Raw genomic sequence first — 24,076 nt, forward strand, 5'->3', positions numbered from 1 at the left:
AGAACATCACACTGATACATCATATCAATGAAAGTTGCTGATTAGAGAGGAGGAGAAGCAAGAGGATGCTAATATATTGATGACTTTTATAAGCATCTATCATGGAAGGGTCAGTGAACCACCACATAGAAAAAATGAGTTGACAAATGGTGTTTGGTTATTTCTTATCATTGGCCACTGTGGAACCAGCATGACAGACACAGAAACAAGGTGGCCAAGATTGCAGAAGTGGATGCTATGCATGAGCCCAACAGCATGAGCTCCTACTTTCCAAGACTTACTTACCCACCTACTGCTGCTTCTGAATATCCAATCGCCCAATAACAGGGAACACTTATACTTCAATATGGCATTACTCTGTGGGAGATTAACTGATAACTTAGTAAGTTGAGTATATTGGTACCATTCTATCCTGCAAGGTCCAGCAACTCATCCTCATAAGGAGAGATAGCTATACCTGGTAAGGACTGAACTTTCCTATACACAGAGCCTCATTCAATACCAATTATCTATGTGCTTATAGAATACCTGATCCACAGACATGGAGTTCCTCACAACAAATCATCAGACCATTAGACCTCCTTCACAGTGAACCCTGAGATCCCCTTGTGATATCATTTACCATACCAGTCAGAAGCATCTGTCCTCATAGAATATTGAAATGAACTTATAAAGGCACAACTGATGAGTTTAATATTCTGAAATAGTGGTGTGACAACCTTTATGATGTAGTCTATCCATTAAATTAGAGACCTCTACATGGAACTGTGTGCCTTATGGATCAACACACACACACACTCACACTGGTCCAGGAACGAAGAAGAGGAAGTAGGATTGGATATACTTGTCACCTCTCCCAGTAGCCAACTGGGAGACTTTTTGTATTGGGTTCCTGTAACTCTGGAATCTGAAGGATTAGAGTTGCTAGTCCACAAGGTAGGAATACTCTTACCAGAGGATATAGCACAGATACTATTAAACCATAAGCTGTGGCTGTTGTCAGGGTACTTTGGACTTAAGATCAGGAGCCATCAGGCAAGAACAGGAATCACTGTCTTGGTAGGACTACTGAGTCTGAGGAGCAAGAAGAGTGAAGCTGCATGTATACAATGAGAGCATGCAGGGATATGCGTGGGATCCTGGTTAGCCACTTTCCCGTATCTTGATACTCCCTTCTTCAATTGTAATTGTTAGTGGACACATGGAGCAAACTTGTTCTGAAACAGAAAATCCTCTAATAGGTATTTTGACTTGAAGACTTGCCATAAAAATGGCTAAAACACTCTGGCAACTTCACTGCAATAGGAATCTCTTCCTATCCAAATCTCCATTCTTCCCACTCTGGCTTCTCAAGTGTCAGACCTGCATTGTAGTCTGAAGACTCTATCTGACCTCTAATAATTTACTTTTTGAACAATATCTTTTTTTTTTTTTTTTTTTTTTTTTTTTTTTTTTTTTTTTGCTGTACACGGGCCTCTCACTGATGTGGCCTCTCCCGCTGTGGAGCACAGGCTCCGGACGCGCAGGCTCAGTGGCCATGGCTCATGGGCCCAGCCACTCCGTGGCATGTGGGATCTTCCTGGACTGGGGCACAAACCCACATCCCCTGCATCGGCAGGCAGACTCTCAACCACTGTGCCACCAGGGAAGCCCTGAACAATATCTTTTATGAGCACATCATCCGTCACTGATCACTATGCTTCTGGATTCTTACAAGATAAACTATCTAGAAATCTTCTTTCACAATTATCAAGTACTGCTTCATAATTTTATATCACTGACTTCTTATGCATATATCTTCTCTACAGCTTGATTATAAACTTGGTAAGGAAGGAAACACAATGCTGAAACTAGTTTCCTACATGTGGTAGGTAAGAAACTAGTGTTTTTCATGTTGCTACTGAATCTACATACCTGAATAGGAATATCATACATCATTAACTTATCTTAACCTCCAAAAACAAACTTCAATTATGCTTGTATATATGCTTATTATAAAATACCAACTTTAGTAACATACATATCAAAAGTAAAAGTGATACATTTGAAAATAGTGTACACTATTAATTCCACAAATATCATCCAAAATGCTTTTGGCAATAAAATCAACTTATTAGCTATTCACATTCAACAGAATATTATGGGCCATAGCAAAATGAGATCAAGGGGATATTAGAAAATATGGATGTCTACACATGGAGCTATATTTTATGATGACTGTTGAAACATTTAAAAAACATATTTGTGTAAGGCAAATAAAATTAAAAATTTAGAACTGGAAAGAACAAGTGTCTTTATGGTAATTTTATCATTTATTTTTATTTTGCAGATATCTGTAAAATTAAAAACTTGCCAAGGCCATAATGCTGCTATACATTCCAATATGTTGTCCAATATTCTTACTATCTCATGGGCAACTCACTGGCCAAGACCAAGGTCTTAATGACACCCTTTGATCCCTTTCATAAACTAATGCTTAACATTCATAGGCACATTGATGGAAAGAAGATGATAGACTTTTAAGCCAGACAGACCGGAAGCTTACATACTAATTTCATGACCTTGGGAAAGGCAAGTAAGCTCTCTCCAGCTCACAGTCATCATCTATAAGAAAACAGAAATGCCCATCTTATGCAGCTGGGTGAGGAATTAGTATAAAGTTCCTGGTATGCTGCAGACAACTAATAGTTATCATTTGTCTCTATTGCTCATATCAACACAGCCATCAACAGCAGTGTAAAAACAGTGTTTACAGTAGCTTGCAAAGTGCATTCTTTGAGAAAATAATACTAGCAAATGATTTACCTTTGTCTTTAGGAAATAGGTTCAAAAAAGGTTATGTTAAATATGTAATGATAAGACACTTCTAACTTTTTTAATAAATAATTCAAGGTTAACTTTCAAAGAAGAAAATTATATTGTCACCTTATTTGTCTCAGCTATTTAGGAGAAAGCTTATACTAAAATATCACTTTGTTCATCCATGAACTTTTAGGACTTCTCACAAACCATTGATTAACTTCTATTAGCACAGAACTAACTAGTAGCACATGATCTCTGGGATCACTGTCTTCAGCTTTTTTCAGAGGAATGAGAAAACTTAATACAGAGAATTTTCAAATCCTAGATGATGAGAGAAATAATAACTGTGTCCCAACTGAATTATACATTCCACATTTTTTTCTTGTTTAAATAAAATAGGTGTACAATTTCATAAATATATGTCTATGAATAATACATCTAAAATGATCCAAGATTGGCTAAAAAGCACTAGAGGATTATTAAAACCACTGACTCACAAACATACAGCATATGTTCTGCAATATCTCTTAGGAGAATGATTCAAAGTGTTCTTATTTTATTTTTATATATTCTCTCTTTGGAAAATTGTGCTATTCTGCATATGTTTGGCGTTGGTTTAGTAATTTATGATTACAAAATGAAACTTCTGACTTGGACCAAAAACAAATAAGTACGAAGCATGTTTTCTGCATCATAGCAGTAGTTTTCTTTCATCTCTTCAGAAGCTGGCATGACCTGAACAACCATAACACATTTTAATTCTTTGAAAATGCTTGAACACAAGAAACTGTAGCAGGCAATGACAATGTGCAAAACACATGGAGAATCCACTTAGAGACATCAATGTGTTATTATGCGATCATTTATCAGTGAAATAATGCCAAAATTCACACTTTTATAATCTACAACTTTGCACAAAAATTTTAGTCTCACAGAATACTTGTGCATGTTAATTTTCTGATTAGAATGCTTAGTTACAAGATGATTTATTAGAATTATTTTAAAGTACTGTGTTACTTTTTGTATATTTCTGTGTATAAAAGTAACAGAGCCTAAGATTTAAAGTCAGAGAGAATACATTTGAATTCTGACAATGATTTTTAAACTTGAGATTGTATGGATGTCATGGATTTAGATATATTTTATCACATGTGCTCACAAACAGGAATGAATGCATTCAATGAAAATACTATCCTAAGAGTGAATCCATATTTACACACATGAAAAATGTTAATGCTCTGTAGTTTAACAAGCCTATCAAATCTAGTTTAACAAAATTTTATATATGTAGGTGTAAGGAGGAGAGGCTAGAGCAGATTAGTACTATTTAAAAGTTGGGGAGAGTTTGGAAGGTGATCCAATAGAGCTTTCTATTTTGAGCTGACCCATGTCTTTATAATTTTAGAGCCCATGCCACAAGAAGAAACTAATGCTTCACATGTACAAAAAGCTCATATTAGAGAGTATATTTTCAAAAGTGTGTTTAATAGTATCAAGACATTTGTATTTAATAAAAAATATTATTGAAAGATAGTAGAAAAACATATATACCTATGTATGTATATACATATATGTGTGTGTATATCAAATTTATTCCTAAGCTTCATGTATTCAGTTATTGTTTAGAAAAATAATATATACTAAATTTAACTTATGAAAACAAGAGCAATAAAACATTATTTTATTATACAGAAAATAAATTAATTAATTTAGTGTGGTTTGTATAAAAAGAGGATGTGACAGAATCAAGAGAGAAAATAATAGATCCAACATTTGGAAAGGCTCACACACCTATTATGTGTACAGTCTCAGTTTGATTAGAAAAAAATGTAATTATACTGCAGTATTAATAAAGTGCTCATAATAAAATTTAGTCACAAAATTAAAATTTAATAAATTAACTTGATATAAGTTAGTTGAACAAGCAAGAGAAAAGGGGTTTAACTTACTAACATATATAAAAAAACTCAAGCAGGTTGATTTAATCAAGTTCATTTTTTGAAAGACTCATATATGATTAAAGGGTAGGGAAATGAACAGAAGGCCATGGATTTTTCATAGCTGTCTGCCCAGAATGGTTAGGGTCATCTTTCACTAATCTATGACTACTTAGGAAATTATCTGTTAGCTACCCTTTGTTCTGTTCAATGTCCTTAGTAGATGTTTAAAGACAGAAACAAATGAAAAAATATACATTATTAACTCCCGGAGATCTACACCGAAGAGTATACGTAATTTGCTTTATCCTTAAACATTTGCCAAAAAAACCTCAGAAGACCTCACAAGACTTCAGAAGGTTTTTTTTTTAACTTTAGATTTAATAATTTCCTCTTTTTTGGGGGGGAATTCTTTCCAAAGTAAACATTTTAGTTTTATATATACTCCAAGTATATATAAATGCCTCATGCATGAATACCTCCATTTTATTTATACGTATATATACAAATCATTAGTACAAATCATTAGTAACTGAACCAAAGGATACACTGGATACTTAATCATCTCACTATTTATGGAACAATATAATAGTGGGTATTTGTTTGGTTTAATTTAATTATTTTTTATACAGATTTGATTCTTTTGAATGGAGAACTGAAGATGTTATCAAAACGATTAATCCAAAATCATTTTTTTCCTTATGTACCAGCTCATCTCTTAGCCCACCTCTGTGCTTTAGAGTATTCCTCTTACTTCAATATCTAGATAATTGCCTTAATAATGCATCATATATTGCATGTGTTTCACAGGTATCATCTTCTTTACATAATCCTCAGAAAAACAACTGCTATAATGGTAATTTTTATGGTAAAGACTAAAGGTGAGAATTCTTCTCAAAATCAGTTTTCTGCTTAAATTCCAAGAAAATCAAAATATGTTAAGAATTGCATTTTACTTAATATGTTTATGATTGTTGTTTTCAAAAGCCACTGAAAAAAGAGATTATAAACTTATGAATGTTTTGTATATTTATCCTCCAGTCCTGACAACACTACCATAAATATAGACTAAAAATTACATCAAAGAAAAGGTAGTAACATAACATTTTAAGTTAATATCCAGAACATTTTAGATATTAAAAAATTAATTTTAAAATCTGAACTCATCTTGGAACTATTGGTATGATCCAAATATCTGCTTACTTTGGAAAAAATGTATTTAAATATATAAATATCTTGAATGTTTTATCCATAGTAACATTACTTTAAGGTTTATACACTACCTAACTGTCAAAATGGAAAGCATTACATGTTAGATCTATTAATGTATATTATATTCTATTATACTTAATTAGGCAGTATATAACCGACAGCTATTGTTTTGACTTTCTCTAACAGTTGCATTTAGGAGTACTAAAGGGAGAATCCAGGTTATAAAATCTAAAGCAATAATTTAGAATTTGGGAGCTAGTGTTTGTCCTCCATTAGTTCCTATTCAAAGGCACCTGCATCCCTTTCCCCCTCCTCCTGCTACCAGTATAACACCTAACAGTTACTAGCACAAGCTTACACTTTGCTTAAATCTCCTAATAACTGTCTTTCTGGAAGCACAGAACCCTAATAGTTATAAAATTATATGTCTATGTCAAGAATAAAAAAGACACAAAATAAAACTTCTCGTACCTAAAGGAATATTAGGTGTAAAACAATAAGACAGAAAAAAATGAAAGCCACAGATGACTCGTGTCATACACAATGTCCCGAGATAACCAAGTGATCAAAGCCCCTGACAATGATGCTCTAATCAGCCTGCAGGTACTCAAATATGTGTTGTAAACCCAAAGTCTCAGAGACACTAGGATATATAGCATGGTTTATTCCTTTATTTTTTCAATTTTTCTAGTTGAAAGATAAAGATAAAATGATGAGCTATAACAATAAAATGTTGGAGAACACAGACAAATTATTTATTAAGTATTATCAAAGAAAGCATGTCAAACATTTAAAGTAAATAAAACTCCACATGGTCGGTTTAAGTTAGAAAGTTTATAAGGACCTGCCTTTGTCTCCATCACAACTTCGTTTAGAACCACCATAATCAACAGAAGCTGTAATGTCCACTAATGCCTTCATCTCAGCTCAGGTAAAATCCTATCATATAAATTATATACATATAACCTTTTTATATTTCTCAACACTATTGAATATACTTCATTATTATTCTTGGAGATGGCCCCCAAATTTTCAGTTGAAAAAAGAGGAAACCCACAGTCTCACCTAATGAAAACCTGGAAATATCCAACAGAGATGAGATACGCTGTACATTCTGTTGCAATTTTAGTACATATATCAATACCTGTGTGAGTAAAACACAATATAAATATCATTCTAATTTTATATTATTTGTTAATTACATACTACCGTGAAAAAAGAAAACTCAGCCAACTTTTTAGTATTTTAATTATTGCCTTCAAATTCCCTAATTCACTTATCCCAAAAATCTGCCATTCACAATATGGTTATCAAATCAGAAAATATAAAACTAAGGAGCATATTCAAGTTCAATTATATGAAGATAGCCTAAATTGTAATCCTAACTTCATATGTTAAAACCCCTAGTTCTCTGATAAAACTGAATCATACTTCATTCTCTTAGCCATTTTGCTTGATTTAAAATGTCTTTTAACAAAATGATGTATCTGACTTGGGGAGGGTTTGTATTTTCCAAAGTTGATTATTTATTTAACACATTTGGATAGAAAGGATCTTAGGATGGTAAATTTCTAATCTAATGCTCCAAATTATGAAAATGGCAATGATTTCAACATAACTCTTTATAAATATAAAAACTTTTCCATACTGATTTTTTATATCTCTCAGCCTATAACACTTTCAGAATAGTCTCCAATCAAAAGAGAAAATTGTTTCCTGAAAGAATTTAAGATGCAATTCAAACACTAAGGAAAAAAGGAACCATGTCTGTTCTTAATCCCTAGTACTTATTCCACCTTTTCCCATGGGTCCCTTGATTCTTCTTCTCATGGGCACAACAACTTTTATTTATTTAAAATAAATTTTAAAAACATTATTATCCTCACATTCTTATAATTGAGTTTTTCCATCTGATATTTTATTCCAATAGTGAGGTTTTATTTAAGTAACATTCCCTCAGCTGCCTTGTAAATGCCCTCTTCTGTACCTTTTCTATTCATGGAGAGTCCCACATTGCAAACTATCTAGAGCTAATTCAGCAGACAACCTGAAATTTCTTCTGAGGACCTCAACATCGTCCAGGTGGCTCTAAACACCTCTTTAAACAGGTCATATGAGTTTCTTAAGTCGAGGCATGCACAAGCCCACGTAGGGTAATAACCTAGTAATTGGCTCACAGGGTCTCATCCAAGGATGACAGGAAAAAAAAAAAAAAAAGCTATGGACAACGTCAATCTCAGTTGACTCTAGAGTATTTTTTTTTCGTTTTGGCTGCACTGCACAGCATGCAGGATCTTAGTTCTGTAGCCAGGGATTGAACCCATGTCCCCTGCAGTCCTGCACTGGAAGGCAGAGTCCTAACCACTGCACCACCAGGGAATTCCGACTGTATTGTGTTTTAAAATAATTTTATTGGTCTCTAGTAACTAATATCAGATTCAGGACTCTTCTTCTATTTTTGTGGCCACTTAGAGTCTTAGGGTAAAGTGAAGAAGAGAAAAACAAATCCAGTTCAGAAACGCTAAGAGATTTTAATGATTTTGTATTTACTGGTGCCAACTAGTAGCAAATTAAACTCCAGTCAAAGGTCAACTCAAAGCATGAAACTATCACTAAAATTGCTTAAATCTAATCATAAGTATCATGACCCTATCTTCTCCAAAATCCACCTAATTCTGTTCCTCCTGTCACCATAATAACCAATATTCTGTAATGAGAAATTAGCATCTTTAATTTAAAAAGGCAAGGAGAAGGCTTCTTATATATGGAATGTTGTCCTTTGATCCTTCTTGAAAGAAGGAAAATGTATAGAATAAAGAGGTGTTAAGTCCATTGACGAAAGGGGATCAAAAATATATAGATAGTCGAAAAAGTTAGCTTAAAGATTCAGCTGACTTACATGTTATCTCATTAATTGTCTCACATCCATTATCTGTGGCATTTTATAATAAAGAAAAATAAGGCACAGAAAAGAGGGCTAAATTGGCCAGAGTACTACATGTAATCAGTGATACAGAGAGAGACAAAGGCATTTTAACTCTAGGAAACATGTTTTTAAACATTAGGCTAACCTGCCTGCTAAGACCCATTTTTCACTCAACTTGTGCCACTTCCTACATGCCATTTACTGTATGAGACAATGGAAATAGGTAGTGAATGAAAGGAATTTTGCAAACAAATGAAAACAAGCAAACAAAACCCCTGCTTCATTGATTTAACTTTTATTTTTAGGAGTGAATCAATACATAATTAGCAAGTAAAATATATTGTATTTTGAATCAAGACAAGTGTGGGGAAAAATAAACCACAGAAACGGACACAAGGTGCCCAGGATATGTACTGGAAGTTTAAAAAATAGACAGTTTAAAAGTCACACTGGTCATATTTGTGTTTTAGGAGAACTACTCTATCAGCAATTTATAAAACAATTCAGAGGAGAAAGTTGAAATGTGATTCAGAAGAGAAAGTTGGCGTTTAGAAATATTTTAAGAAAAAAAGCAACATTTTTGGGAGCAGCTTTACCCTAGAAGAAATCAGTCAGCTGGGAATTCTGAAGAAAATATTAAAGATGACAAAGGACAGTATGCTTGGCTAATGTTTTAAAATATATATATTGGGGGCTTCCCTGGTGGCACAGTGGTTGAGAGTCCGCCTGCCGATGCAGGGGACACGAGTTTGTGCCCCGGTCCGGGAAGATCCCACATGCCACAGAGCGGCTAGGCCCATGAGCCATGGCTGCTGAGCCTGTGCTCTGCAAAGGGAGAAGCCACAACAGTGAGAGGCCCGCGTACGGCAAAAAAAAAAAAAAAAAAAAAAAAAATGGGTTGGCCAAAAAGTTCATTTGAGCTTTTCCATAACAGCTTAAAACAATCCAAACGAACTTTTTGGCCAACTATATATATATATATATATATATATATATATATATATATATATATATATATATACACATATATATGGATCTGGAGATAGATATTCATCTATCTTCTCCAATTATAAATAACATATTATTGAAAGCAATAGGTTGAATGCTTTTTTTATACAACATTTTTCATCAACGATGTTTTTGGTTTTGAAATGAAGGGAGCTAGATCTATAAAGGTGATTGCCCGGTTTAAAATATCAGTAAATAATATATGTTACCTTTCCTCAGAAAGTCTTTCCATGTTATTATGTTTTTTACAAAATTAATGTATTTGGCTACATAACCAAAGTTAACAGTAATGCGGTGCTTATTACATCCTAGGCATTTTCCCCAAAAGTTAACATTTATTAACCCATTAATGTTAACAACAAACTATAGAGGTAAATACTATTATTGTTGCTGCTCGTTTTAGGAAGGTGAGACACAGAGAGAATACATAAATTGTCAGAGGTCTCCTATTTAGAAAGTACCAAAACTAGGATTCCACTCGAGTAGTATGATTCCAGAATATGCCCTCTTATTAACCAACACCCTTTCATGGCACTTATAGCATGTGATTTAACCAGTTACCTATTTGTATTTATCTTGGTGGTTCTAAATATCTGCAGTAATAAAATAACACCATGCTGAGCAATCCAGTAACAAAATATTTTTACACATCTTTTATTATATACTGAGCATGTAATAGTACAAGATAAATTTCCAGATCTGAGATAATGCAAACAACATTCCTTTATTCAAATTGTCCTCCATAAAAGTTGTATACATATGCTCTCCATTTAATGTCTAAGCATTCTGATTTCTTTTCATCTGCAATAATATTGTATTTTTTTAAGTTGAAGAATAAGCTTTTGTTTCAATTGTATGGAGTCACTTTTTGTAGATCCTATACAGCATAAAAACAACTTTGTGGTTCATTTTCTCTTTGGATCCAGTCTTTTCCCTTGGAGAGAGGGCAAAGTTATTAATGGCAACAGCATTTTCTAAAATGCTTACTTACTTGGAAGGTAGTAAAAAACTCACAAAAGAACATATGTTTTAAGAGTAGTTGAAGGACGTCCCTGGCGACACAGTGGTTAAGAATCCGTCTGCCAATGCAGGGGACATGGGTTCGAGCCCTGGTCTGGGATGATCCCACATACCGTGGAGCAACTAAGCCCATACACCACAACTACTGAGCCTGCGTGCCACCACTACTGAAGCCCGTGCACCTAGAGCCCGCACTTTGCAGCAAGAGAAGCCACCACAATGAGAAGTCCATGCACCGCAACGAAGAGTAGCCACCGCTCGCTGCAACTAGAGAAAGCCCAAGCCCAGCAACAAAAACCCAATGCAGCCAATAAATAAATTAATTAAAACAAAAAAGAGTAGTTGAAGATTGTTATATTTTCTATTCCTGGTAAAGTTAAGTGTAGGACAGAGGAAGGGCAAGTGATTTCCATTGTGTGACTGTGTAGGATGATGTGGGGAAAAAAAACAATTTAAAATTTCCACCTACTTTAAAGAAAAGATACAGAATATTCTGAAATTCCTCCTATGTTGGAGAGGATAAAACATTTTTAAATATTAATAATCATTATCTTGGCTCAGCAAGGACAAACTAGACTGCTTGTCAAGAGTAGAAATCACAAACTTAAAATTTATTTAGATATGATTGCAGATGTATGAAATAAATTTATCATTTCCTTTTGTTTTTAAGGTTTTCCCACATTAATCTTGCCACTATTGTTTAATCTTTAAAAAGTTTTCTGAGTGGGTTCGATATAATTCTGCATATGTAAAAAGCATGCCATCTGCTCTGACACACTGTAACTTTAAAGATGTCCATGTAAATGCAAGTTATAAGTTCAAGCAAGTTAGCTTCGATGCTGAATGCATATTCATCTCTTTCTGTTATAACATGACTCTATTCATTTGCCTACTGTAGAGATTCTGTGACATTGTGGATGATTTCTCTCTTAAACGTCATCCCATCCCACAGGAGCAAGAAGCTTTTTCCAAGTACACAGGGGTTGATGAGCTTTTTAAAGTCTTTTCTGGGGTCAGGCAGAAATCGATGCTAGTTTAGCAGCATTTAGGAAAATCTTCCAAACAGTTTTATGGTAGAAACATACCCATATCCTTCATTATTTCACAATATTTATTAGATTTATATTATGTGCAATTCTTTACATTAGGCTTTGGATACAATAAGACTCTCAAGGATCTTATAGATACTGAAGGAGATAATTGTATATATGAGTATACAACACAGTGTTAAAAAAAAGAAATCATCAAAGCTGGTGGTGGGTGAATAATAGAGGAATTTCACACAGCAGGATGTGTCTAAGTTGGTTAGACCAGGGTAGAATGAACATTCCGGGCAGAGGTTAACAAATTGTGGAAGAAGACTGAAAAGGCATGTTCTGCTGGAGACAGCTAAGTGATTCTAGTAAGATTAGGCTGAGGAAAGAGGGGTAATAAGGTTAGAGAAAAGTATATCACAAATGCCATGGCACAGAGCTAGAACAAGGGCAACAAACAAGAAGGATTCAAAATGTATTTTGTGCAAGGAACAAAAAATGAAGTTATAGATAACATGATCTACACCTTTCAAATATGTTGATGAGTGGTAAAGAAAGTACAGGTATATATCTAGGAGACGTGAATTTTTAAATAAATAAAACATGTCAGGCACATATGAAACAACTGACAATTTCTAATGATCCAGTGTTGTCCTGAATAGAATAAATTGCTTTTATTAAATTCTACAAAATTTGTGTTTAACAAGGAGATGATGCATGCTCTCAGATACACTATATTTTATTTCCAAATTAATGCAGAAAGTATTGCTGGGAATGTTACATGGGTATGAAATTTACCCTGAAGATAATAAACTCATGAATACATAGTAGACAGTAGAGCGCAATGCAATGAATTTTCATTTGTGTCAGAATATTATTCCAACATTTTCCCATGTTCTGAAAAGGGCAATTACATAACAGCTAATGTCTCTGTGGATCTAAATAAAAGAGTAGATTTTAATCTCCATAGCCCATGTTTAGAATTATAGAATGCACTAATTATTTTACAACAGATTTTAAATAGATTGCAATTACTTTTTTTCCCTTTATCTTCATGTTCTTCACGTGAAAGTAAATGGACATTGCTTTAATTATGGGGTAAAGTAGGTTCCCTGTTTAATTCAAAGAATGTGACATAAATGTATCATCGGAGTAAAGCAGAAAGGTCCTCTACTACAGGGCCTCTCTCACTTAGTTTCAGATGATGAATCAGCTGTCTTCAAGTTTCATTCTATGCATGATAGAATATATATATATATATATATATATATATATATATATATATATATATTCTATCCACTTTCTAGTTTCATGACCTATATATATTATACAATACATACATATAGTTATATATGTATATACATGTATTCCTCATGAAAATAGAAGGAAGATAGACTATATGGGAAAATATGTCAGAAAATATACTTGTATACATACACGTATATATATATGTATTCTATCATGAAACTGGAATACAGCAACAATCCCAAACTACAATAAGTGTCAGTACAGTGGAATTTAGACCAAAATTAATGAAGGACATTGGACATTTTACAAAAAAATATATTTACTTCCCCAGTGGTCAGGCTCAGTGCTGACACCTATAATGATTTATTGTGTCACAAACTTTCTATCTAAATATATGTATTTTCATATATAAATATGAAATGTATATACATATATAAAGAAATATTTCTCCCCTCTTTCTTCCTCTTTATCTGAATCTCCCTCTGCTTTTATAGGTGAGGTTTGTGTGTATGTGTATGTGTAGGAAGACACGATCTCTCATGAATCTAGTAAAAAGCAAGAGACTAAATATATGGGCATTAAAAAACAACACTATAGGTAAATGACTCACATGCATTCAGTATTTGGACTGATTTTGGTAAATTTCAGGATGCAAAGCATCATAAATACTCACCTTATACCATAACTTTTTCTTATTAATTCCAGCAGGTTAAGCAGGTCTGTTCCTGCTTAAGACCATAAGCCTCATTATGATTTTAATTTCATTTTTCCCATTTTATATTTATCTTTTCTTTAGTCTGTTTTATACTATTCTGACTCTGATAAGAAGGTTCTCTTCCTATAGAAAAAATTATGTATTAAAGTGATTTTTTTCTTGTTGCCAGACATATTTTTCACTTAAGTAAAATTATTTTATCTCTTATTTAATTAATATTTCTCCTTTTTTTAATTTAGAAACACTTTTGTGTTCTAGTCCTATATTAGGCACTATGTAAGCACTTGCAAAAATATTGCTAAGAAAGAGTGACATTATACCAGCCCTCACTCAACTTATGAGTCTAGCCATACATTTTTTCACCCCCTTAATGGCAGCACTTGACTAAATATGCTTGCCACTGTGTTCCTACTGGAACAGCCAGCATTATTTGCCACTGCTATGCATCCTGGTGCTTAAGATAAAATATGCAATGACTGCTTATTTCTAAGCTGCACTGTCCAGTATGGCAGCTACTAGCCATGCAAGGTTCATTAAGTTTAAATTCAAATTAATTAAGATAAATAATTTTAAATATTATTTCCTTAGTAATACCAGCTCAATTTCAATGTTCAATAGCCACAAGTTATTAGTAGTTACTGTACTGGACAAAACATACATAGACCATCTCCATAATTGTAGACAGTCTTTTTGGACACTGCTTTTCTATAATATATGTGCCAAGGGATCAGGATATCATCTAATAATATTATAAAACGTTTTTCTCATTCTACTATGAGTGTAGATCAATAAATCTTTCTAAAGCCTTTTAGGGAATTGAAAATAAACATAAATTTTTCCATAAAATTTTAGTCAACAATATTCTCTCTTTTTTATCTATCTTTTTGGTTGGTATACAAAGAATTGTTTACAGATGCAGTAGGAGTTTTTCTTTTTTTTTAAATCTTTATTTGAATAGTTGATTTACAATGTTGTGTTAGTTTCAGGTGTACAGCAAAGTGAATTGGTTATACATATACATATAACCACTCTCTCTCTCTCTTTTTTTTTTTTTTTAGATTCTTTTCCCATATAGACCATTACAGAGTATTGATTAAAGTTCCCTGTGCTATATAGCAGGTTCGTATTAGTTATCTATTTTATATATAGCAGTGTGTATATGTCAATCTCCCAATTTATCCCTCCCCGGCCTTTTCCCTTGGTGACCATAAGTTCGTTTTCTACATTCGTGACTCTACTTCTGTTTTGTAAATAAATTCATTTGTACCATTTTTTAAACATTCCACATACAAACGATATCATATATTTGTCTTTCTCTGTCTGACTTACTTCACTCAGTGTGACAATCACAATCAAAATTGGTGAATTTTTGTGGAGCCATTTTAATATTGAAGATGGAAGAAAAAAAGCAATATTTTCAGCCTATCATGCTTTATTATTTCAAGAAAGGTAAAAATGCAACTGAAATGGAAAAACAAGATTTCTGCAGTGTATGGGGAAGGTGCTGTGACTGATTGAGCATGTCAAAAGTGGTTTGCAAAGTTTCGTGCTGGAAATTTCTTGCTAGATGATGCTCCATGGTCAGGTAGACAAGTTGAAGTTGATAGTGATCAAATCGAGACATTAATTGAGAACAATGAATTTTATACCACTCAGGAGATAGCCGACATACTCAAAATATCCAAATCAAGTGTTGAAAATAATTTGCACCAGCTGGGTTATGTGAATAGCTTTGATGTTTGGGTTCCACATAAGTTAAGCGAAAAAAACCTTCTTGACCATATTTGCTCATATGATTCTCTACTTAAACATAATGAAACATTCCATTTTTAAAACAAATTGTAACAAGAGATGAATACTGTACAATAATGTGGATACTGTACAATAATGTGGAATGGAAGAGATTGTGGGGCAAGTGAAATGAACCACCACCAACCACACTAAAGGCCAGTCTTCATCCAAAGAAGGTGATGTTGTGTATATGGTGGGATTGGAAAGGAGTCCTCTATTATGAGCTCCTTCCTGAAAACCAAATGATTAATTCCAACAAGTACTGCTCCCAATTAGACCAACTGAAAGTAGCACTCTACAAAAAGCGTCCAGAATTAGTCAACAGAAAACACATAATCTCCCTTCAGGATAACGCAAGACCACATGTTTCTTTGATGACCAGGCAAAAACTGTTATAGCTTGGCTGGGAAGTTCTGATTCATCCCTGTATTCATCAGACATTGCACCTTTGGATTTCCATTTATTTCAGTCTTTACAAAATTCTCTTAATGGAAAAAATTTCAGTTACCTGGAAGACTGTAAAAGGCACCTGGAACAGTTCTTTGCTCAAAAAGATAAAAAGTCTTGGGAAGATGGAATTATGAAGTTGCCTGAAAAATGTCAGAAGGCAGTGGAACAAAAGGGTGAATATGCTGTTCAACAAAGTTCTTGGTGAAAATGAAAAATGTGTCTTTTATTTTTACTTAAAGACCGAAGGCACTTTTTGGCCAACCCAATAAATAGTGCTGCAATGAACACTGGGGTATGTGTATCTTTTTGAATTATGGTTTTCATTTTTTATATTGTCCCTTAATTGATTCTCAAAATTGTCTTCACTCGTGTCACTGTTTAGTTTGACTTCCTTGTACTGTTTTTGAAATAAGACATATTTTTTATTAAAGCATATTTTATTTAGTTTCATTTAATTAAAATTCTATATTACTGAAAAATAAAATCAAAACTATTGATTAATTTTGCTATTGAATTAGAAATAATTTTATTTTGTAAGTTGTGTCTACTCTAGGAAAACTATTGTATTTTTATCCCAAGTGTTCTGTTTCCAAATCCAAAGGGGAAAAAAGTTTTGGTCAACTTCTACAGGAAATTATTTGAGAAGAAAATATTTTAATGTGGGGATTCTGGAGAAGATGGAGGAAGAGTAAGATGCGGAGATCACCCTCCTCCCCACAGATACATCAGAAATACATCTACACGTGGAACTGCTCCTACAGAACACCCACTGATCACTGGCAGAAGACCTCAGACCTCCCAAAAGGCAAGAAACTCTGCCACGTACCTAGTAGGGCAAAAGAAAAGAGAGTAAACAGAGACAAAGAATAGGGACAGGACCTGCACCAGTGGGAGGGAGCTGTGAAGGAGGAAAGGTTTCCACACACTAGAAGCCCATTCCCGGGTGGAGACTATGGTTGCCGGAGGGGGTAAGCGTCAGAGCCACGGAAGAGAGCACAGCAACAGGGGTGCAGAGGGCAAAACGGAGAGATGCCCGCACAGAGGATCAGTGCCAACTGGCACGCACCAGCCCGAGAGGCTTGTCTGCTCGCCCGCCAGGGCAGGCGGGGGCTGGGAGCTGAGGCTCAGGCTTTGGGCTTCGACGGAGCGCAGGGAGAGGACTGGGGCTGGCGGTTTAAACACAGCCTGAAGGGGTTAGTGCACCACGGCTAGCCAGGAGGGAGTCCGGGATAAGTCTGGAGATGCCAAAGAGACAAGAGACTTTTTCTTCCCTCTTTGTTTCCTGGTGCTCGAGGAGAGGGGATTAAGAGCACTGCTTAAAGGAGCTCCAGAGACAGGCGCAAGCTGAGGCTATCAGAGCGGACCCCAGAGAAGGGCATGAGATGCTAAGGCTGCTGCTGCAGCCACCAAGAAGACTGTGAGCAAGCACAGGTCATTCTCCACACATCCCCTCCCAGGAGCCTGTGCAGCCCACCACTGCCAGGGTCCTGTGATCCAGGGACAACTTCCCCGGGAGAACACACGGCACACCTCAGGCTGGTGCAACGTCATGCTGGCCTTTGCTGCCGCAGGCTCGCCCCGCACTCTGTACCCCTCTCTCCTCCTGGCCTGAGTGAGCCAGAGCCCCTGAATCAGCAGCTCCTTTAACCCCGTCCTGTCTGAGCGAAGAACAGATGCCCTCAGGCGACCTACACACAGAGGCAGGTCCAAATCCAAAGCTAAACCCCGGGAGTTGTGCAAACAAAGAAGAGAAAGGGAAATCTCTCCCAGCAGCCTCAGAAGCAGCGGATTAAAGCTCCACAATCAACTTGATGTACCCTGCATCTGTGAAATACATGAATAGACAACAAATCATCCCAAATTGAGGAGGTAGACTTTGGGAGCAAGATAGATTATTTTTTTCCCCTTTTCCTCTTTTTGTGTGTATGTGTATGCTTCTGTGTGAGATTTTGTCTGTATACCTTTGCTTTCATCATTTGTCCTAGGGTTCTGAACTTCCGGGTTGTTTTTACTTTCTTTTTTTTGTTTGTTTTTGTGGTATGTGGGCCTCTCACTGTTGTGGCCTCTCCCATTGTGAAGCACAGGCTCCAGACATGCAGGCTCAGCGGCCATGGCTCAGGGGCCTAGTCGCTCTGCAGCATGTGGGATCTTCCCAGACCGGGGCATGAACCTTTGTCCCCTGCATTGGCAGGAGGACTCTCAACCACTGTGCCACCAGGGAAGCCCATTTTTTTTTTATTAAAAAAATTTCCTTTCATAATAATTATTTTTTATTTTACTTATTTTATTTTATTTTATCCTACTTTATTTTATCTTTCCTTCCTTCCTTCCTTTCTTTCATTCTTTTTCTTTCTTTCTTTCTTTCTTTCTTTCTTTCTTTCTTTCTTTCTTTCTTTCTTTTCTTTCTTTCTATTTTTTCTCCCTTTTATTCTGAGCCGTGTGGATGAAAGGCTCTTGGTGCTGCAGCCAGGAGTCAGTGCTGTGCCTCTGAGGTGGGAGAGCCAACTTCAGGACTCTGGTCCACAAGAGACCCCCTAGCTCCACATAATATCAAATGGCGAAAATCTCACAGAGATCTCCACCTCAACGCCAAGACCCAGCTTACCTCAATGACCAGTAAGCTACAGTGTTGGACACCCTACACCAAACAACTAGCAAGACATGAACACAGCCCCATCCATTAGCAGAGAGGCTGCCTAAAATCATAATAAGGCCACAAAACACACCAGCAAACGTGGATCTGCCGAGTAGAAAGGCAAGATCCAGCCTCATCCACCAGAACAGTCACTAGTCCTCTCCACCAGGAAACCTACACAACCCACTGAACCAACCTTAGCCACTGGGGACAGAAACCAAAAACAAGAGGAACTATGAACACACAGCCTGCGAAAAGGAGACCCCAAACACAGTAAGATAAGCAAAATGAGAAGACAGAAGAACACACAGCAGATGAAGGAGCATGGTAAAAACCCACCAGACCTAACAAATGAAGAGTAAATAGGCAGTCTACCTGAAAAAGAATTCAGAATAATGATAGTAAAGATCATCCAAAATCTTGGAAATATAATAGAGAAAATGCAAGAAACGTTTAACAAGGACCTAGAAGAACTAAAAAGGAAACAAGCAATGATGAACAACAAAATAAATGAAACTAAAAATACTCTAGAAGGGATCAATAGTAGAATAACTGAGGCAGAAGAACAGATACATGACCTGGAAGATAAAATAGTGGATATAACTACTGAAGAGCAGAATAAAGAAAAAAAGAATGAAAAGAACTGAGGACACTCTCAGAGACCTCTGGGACAACATTAAACGCACCAACATTCAAATTATAGGAGTCCCAAAGAAGAAGAGAAAAAGAAAGGGAATGAGAAAATATTTGAAGGGATTAGAATTGAAAACTTCCCTAATATGGGAAAGGAAATAGTTAATCAAGTCCAGGAAGCACAGAGAGTCCCATACAGGATAAATCCAAGAAGAAACACGCCAAGACACACATTAATCAAACTATCAAAAATTAACTACAAAGATAATATATTAAAAGCAGCAAGGGAAAAACAACAAATAACACACAAGGGAATCCCCATAAGGTTAACAGCTGATCTTTCAGCAGAAACTCTGCAAGCCAGAAGGAACTGGCAGGACATTTTTAAAGTGATGAAGGAGAAAAACCTACAACCAAGATTACTCTACCCAGCAAGGATCTCATTCAGATTTGATGGAGAAGTTAAAACCTTTACAGACAAGCAAAAGCTGAGAGAGTTCAGCATCACCAAACCAGCTTTACAACAAATGCTAAAGGAACTTCTCTAGGCAAGAAACACAAGAGAAGGAAAAGACCTACAATAACAAACCCAAAGCAATTAAGAAAATGGTAATAGGAACATACATATTGATAATTACCTTAAATGAAAATGGATTAAATGTTCCAACCACAAGACATAGAGTGGCAGAATGGACACAAAAACAAGACCTGTATATATGCTGTATACAAGAGAGCCACTTCTGACCTAGGAAAACATACAGACTGAAAGTGAGGGGATGGAGAAAGATATTCCATGCAAATGAAAATCAGAAGAAAGCTGGAGTAGCAATTCTCATATCAGACAAAATAGACTTTAAAATAAAGACTATTACAATAGACAAAGAAGGACACTACATAATTATCAAGGGATCGATCCAAGAAGATATGACAATTGTAAATATTTATGCACCCAACATAGGAGCACCTCAATACATAAGGCAAATACTAACAGCCATAAAAGGAGACATCAACAGTAACACAATCATACTAGGGGACTTTAACACCCACTTTCACCAATAAACAGATCATCCAAAATTAAAATAAATAAGGAAACACAAGCTTTAAATGATACATTAAACAAGATGGACTTAATTGATATTTATAGGACATTCCATCCAAAAACAATAGAATACATATTTTGCTCAAGTGCTCATGGAACATTCTGCAGGATAGATCATATCTTGGGTCACAAATCTAGCCTTGGTAAATTTAAGAAAATTGAAATTGTATCAAGTATCTTTTCCGACCACAATGCTATGAGACTAGACATCAATTACAGGAAAAGATCTGTAAAAAATACAAACACATGGAGGCTAAACAGTACACTACTTAATAACGAGGTGATCACTGAAGAAATCAAAGAGGAAATAAAAACTACCTAGAAACAAATGACAATGGAGACACAGTGACCGAAAACCTATGGGATGAAGCAAAAGCAGTTCTAAGAGGAAAGTTTATAGAAATACAATCCTACCTTAAGAAACAGGAAACATTTCAATAAACAACCTAACATTGCACCTAAAGCAATTAGAGAAAGAAAAACAAACAAAAAAACCCCCCCAAATTTAGTGGAAGGAAAGAAATCATAAAAATCAGATCAGAAATAAATGAAAAAGAAATGAAGGAAACGATAACAAAGATCAACCAAACTAAAAGCTGGTTCTTTGAGAAGATAAAAAAAAATTGATAAACCATTAGCCAGACTCATCAAGAAAAATAGGGAGAAGACTCAAATCAATAGACTTAGAAATGAAAAAGGAGAAGTAACAACTGACTCTGCAGAAATACAAAAGATCAAGACCGAATACTACAAGCAACACTATTCAATAAAATGGACAACCTGGAAGAAATGGACAAATTCTTAGAAATGCACAACCTGCCGAGACTGAACCAGGAAGAAATAGATAATATGAACAGAACAATCGCAAGCACTGAAATTGAAACTGTGATTAAAAATCTTCCAACAAAAGCCCAGGACCAGATGGGTTCACAGGCGAATTCTATCAAACATTTAGAGAAGAGCTAACACCTATCCTTCTCAAACTCTTCCAAAATGTAGCAGAGGAAGGAACACTCCCAAACTCATTTAATGAGGCCACCATCACCTTGATACCAAAACCAGACAAAGATGTCACAAAGAAAGAAAACTACAGACCAATATCACTGATGAACATAGATGCAAAAATCCTCAACAAAATACTAGCAAACAGAATCCAACAGCATATTAAAAGGATCATACACCATGATCAAGTGGGCTTTATTCCAGGAATGCAAGGATTCTTCAATATATGCAAATCAATCAACATGATACACCATATTAACAAATTGAAGGAGAAAAATATGATCATCTCAATAGATGCAGAGAAAGCTTTCCACAAAATTCAACACCCATTTATGATAAAAACCCTGCAGAAAGTAGGCATAGAGGGAACTTTCCTCAACATAATAAAGGCCATATATGACAAACCCACAGCCAACATCATCCTCAATGGTGAAAAAGTGAAACCATTTCCACTAAGATCAGGAACAAGACAAGGTTACCCACTCTCACCACTATTATTCAACATAGTTTTGGAATTCTAACCACAGCAATCAGAGAAGAAAAAGAAATAAAAGGAATCCAAATCGGAAAAGAAGAAGTAAAGCTGTCACTGTTTGCAGATGACATGATACTATACATAGAGAATCCTAAAGATGCTACCAGAAAACTACTAGAGCTAATCAATGAATTTGGTAAAGTAGCAGGGTACAAAATTAATGCACAGAAATCTCTGTCATTCTTATACACTAGAGATGAAAAATCTGAAAGTGAAATTAAGAAAACACTCCTATTTACCATTGCAACAAAAAGAATAAAATATCTAGGAATAAACCTACCTAAGGAGATAAAAGACCTGTATGCAGAAAATTATGACACTGATGAAAGAAATTAAAGATGATACAAATAGATGGAGAGATATACCATGTTCTTGGATTGGAAGAATCAACATTGTGAAAATGACTCTACTACCAAAGCAATCTACAAATTCAATGCAATCCTTATTAAACAACCACTGACATTTTTTACAGAACTAGAACAAAAAATTTCCCAATTTTTATGGAAGCACAAAAGATCCTGAATTGCCAAAGTAATCTTGAGAACAAAAAATGAAGCTGGAGGAATCAGGCTCCCTGACTTCTGACTATACTACAAAGCTACAGTAATCAAGACAGTATGGTACTGGCACAAAAACAGAAATATAGATCAGTGGAACAGGGTAGAAAGCCCAGAGATAAACCCATGCACATATGGCCACCTTATCTTTGATAAAGGAGGCAAGAATATATAGTGGTGAAAAGACAGCCTCTTCAATAAGTGGTGCTGGGAAAATTGGACAGGTACATGTTAAAGAATGAAATTAGAACATTCCCTAACACCATACACAAAAATAAACTCAAAATGGATTAAAGACCTAAATGGAAGGCCAAACACTATAAAACTCTTAGAGGAAAACATAGGCAGGACACTCTATGACATAAATCACAGCAAGATTCTTTTTGACCCACCTCCTAGAGAAATAGAAATAAAAACAAAAATAAACAAATGGGACCTAAAGAAACTTCAAAGCTTTTGCACAGCAAAGGAAACCATAAACAAGACCAAAAGACAACCCTCAGAATGGGAGAAAATATTTGCAAATGAAGCAACTGACAAAGGATTAATCTCCAAAATTTACAAGCAGCTCGTGCAGCTCAATAACAAAAAAACAAACAACTCAATCCAAAAATGGGCAGAAGACCTAAATAGACATTTCTCCAAAGAAGATATACAGATTGCCAACAAACACATGGAAGAATGTTCAACTTCATTAATCATTAGAGAAATGAAAATCAAAACTACAATGAGATATCATCTCACACCGGTCAGAATGGTCATCATCAAGAAATCTAGAAACAATAAATGCTGGAGAGGGTGTGGAGAAAAGGAAACCCTCTTGCACTGTTTGTGGGAATGTAAATTGATACAGCCACTATGGAGAACAGTATGGAGGTCCCTTATAAAACAATTAATAGAACTACCATACGACCCAGTAATCCCACTGCTGGGCATATAACCTGAGAAAACCATAGATCAAAAAGAGTCATGTACCAAAATGTTCATTGCAGCTCTATTTACAATAGCCAGGACATGGAAGCAACCAAAGTATCCATCAACAGATGAATGGATAAAGAAGGTGTGGCACATACACATAAGGGAATATTACTCAGCTATAAAAAGAAACGAAATTGGGGGCTTCCCTGGTGGCGCACTGGTTGAGAGTCTGCCTGCTGATGCAGGGGATGCAGGTTCATGCCCCGGTTCGGGAAGATGCCACATGCTGCCATGGAGTGGCTAGGCCCGTGATCCATGGCCACTGAGCCTGCGTGTCCAGATCCTGTGCTCTGCAACAGGAGAGGCCACAACAGTGAGAGGCCCACGTACTGCAAAAAAAAAAAAAAAAAAAAGAAATGAAATTGAGTTATTTGTAGTGAGGTGGACTGACCTGGAGTCTTTCATACAGAGTGAAGAAAGCCAGAAGGAGAAAAACAAATACCGTATGCTAACACATATATATGGAATCTAAGGAAAAAAATGTCATGAAGAGC

Source organism: Mesoplodon mirus, assembly GCF_964341445.2.
Source record: "Mesoplodon mirus genome assembly, chromosome: 2".
NCBI classification, from domain to species: Eukaryota; Metazoa; Chordata; class Mammalia; order Artiodactyla; family Ziphiidae; genus Mesoplodon; species Mesoplodon mirus.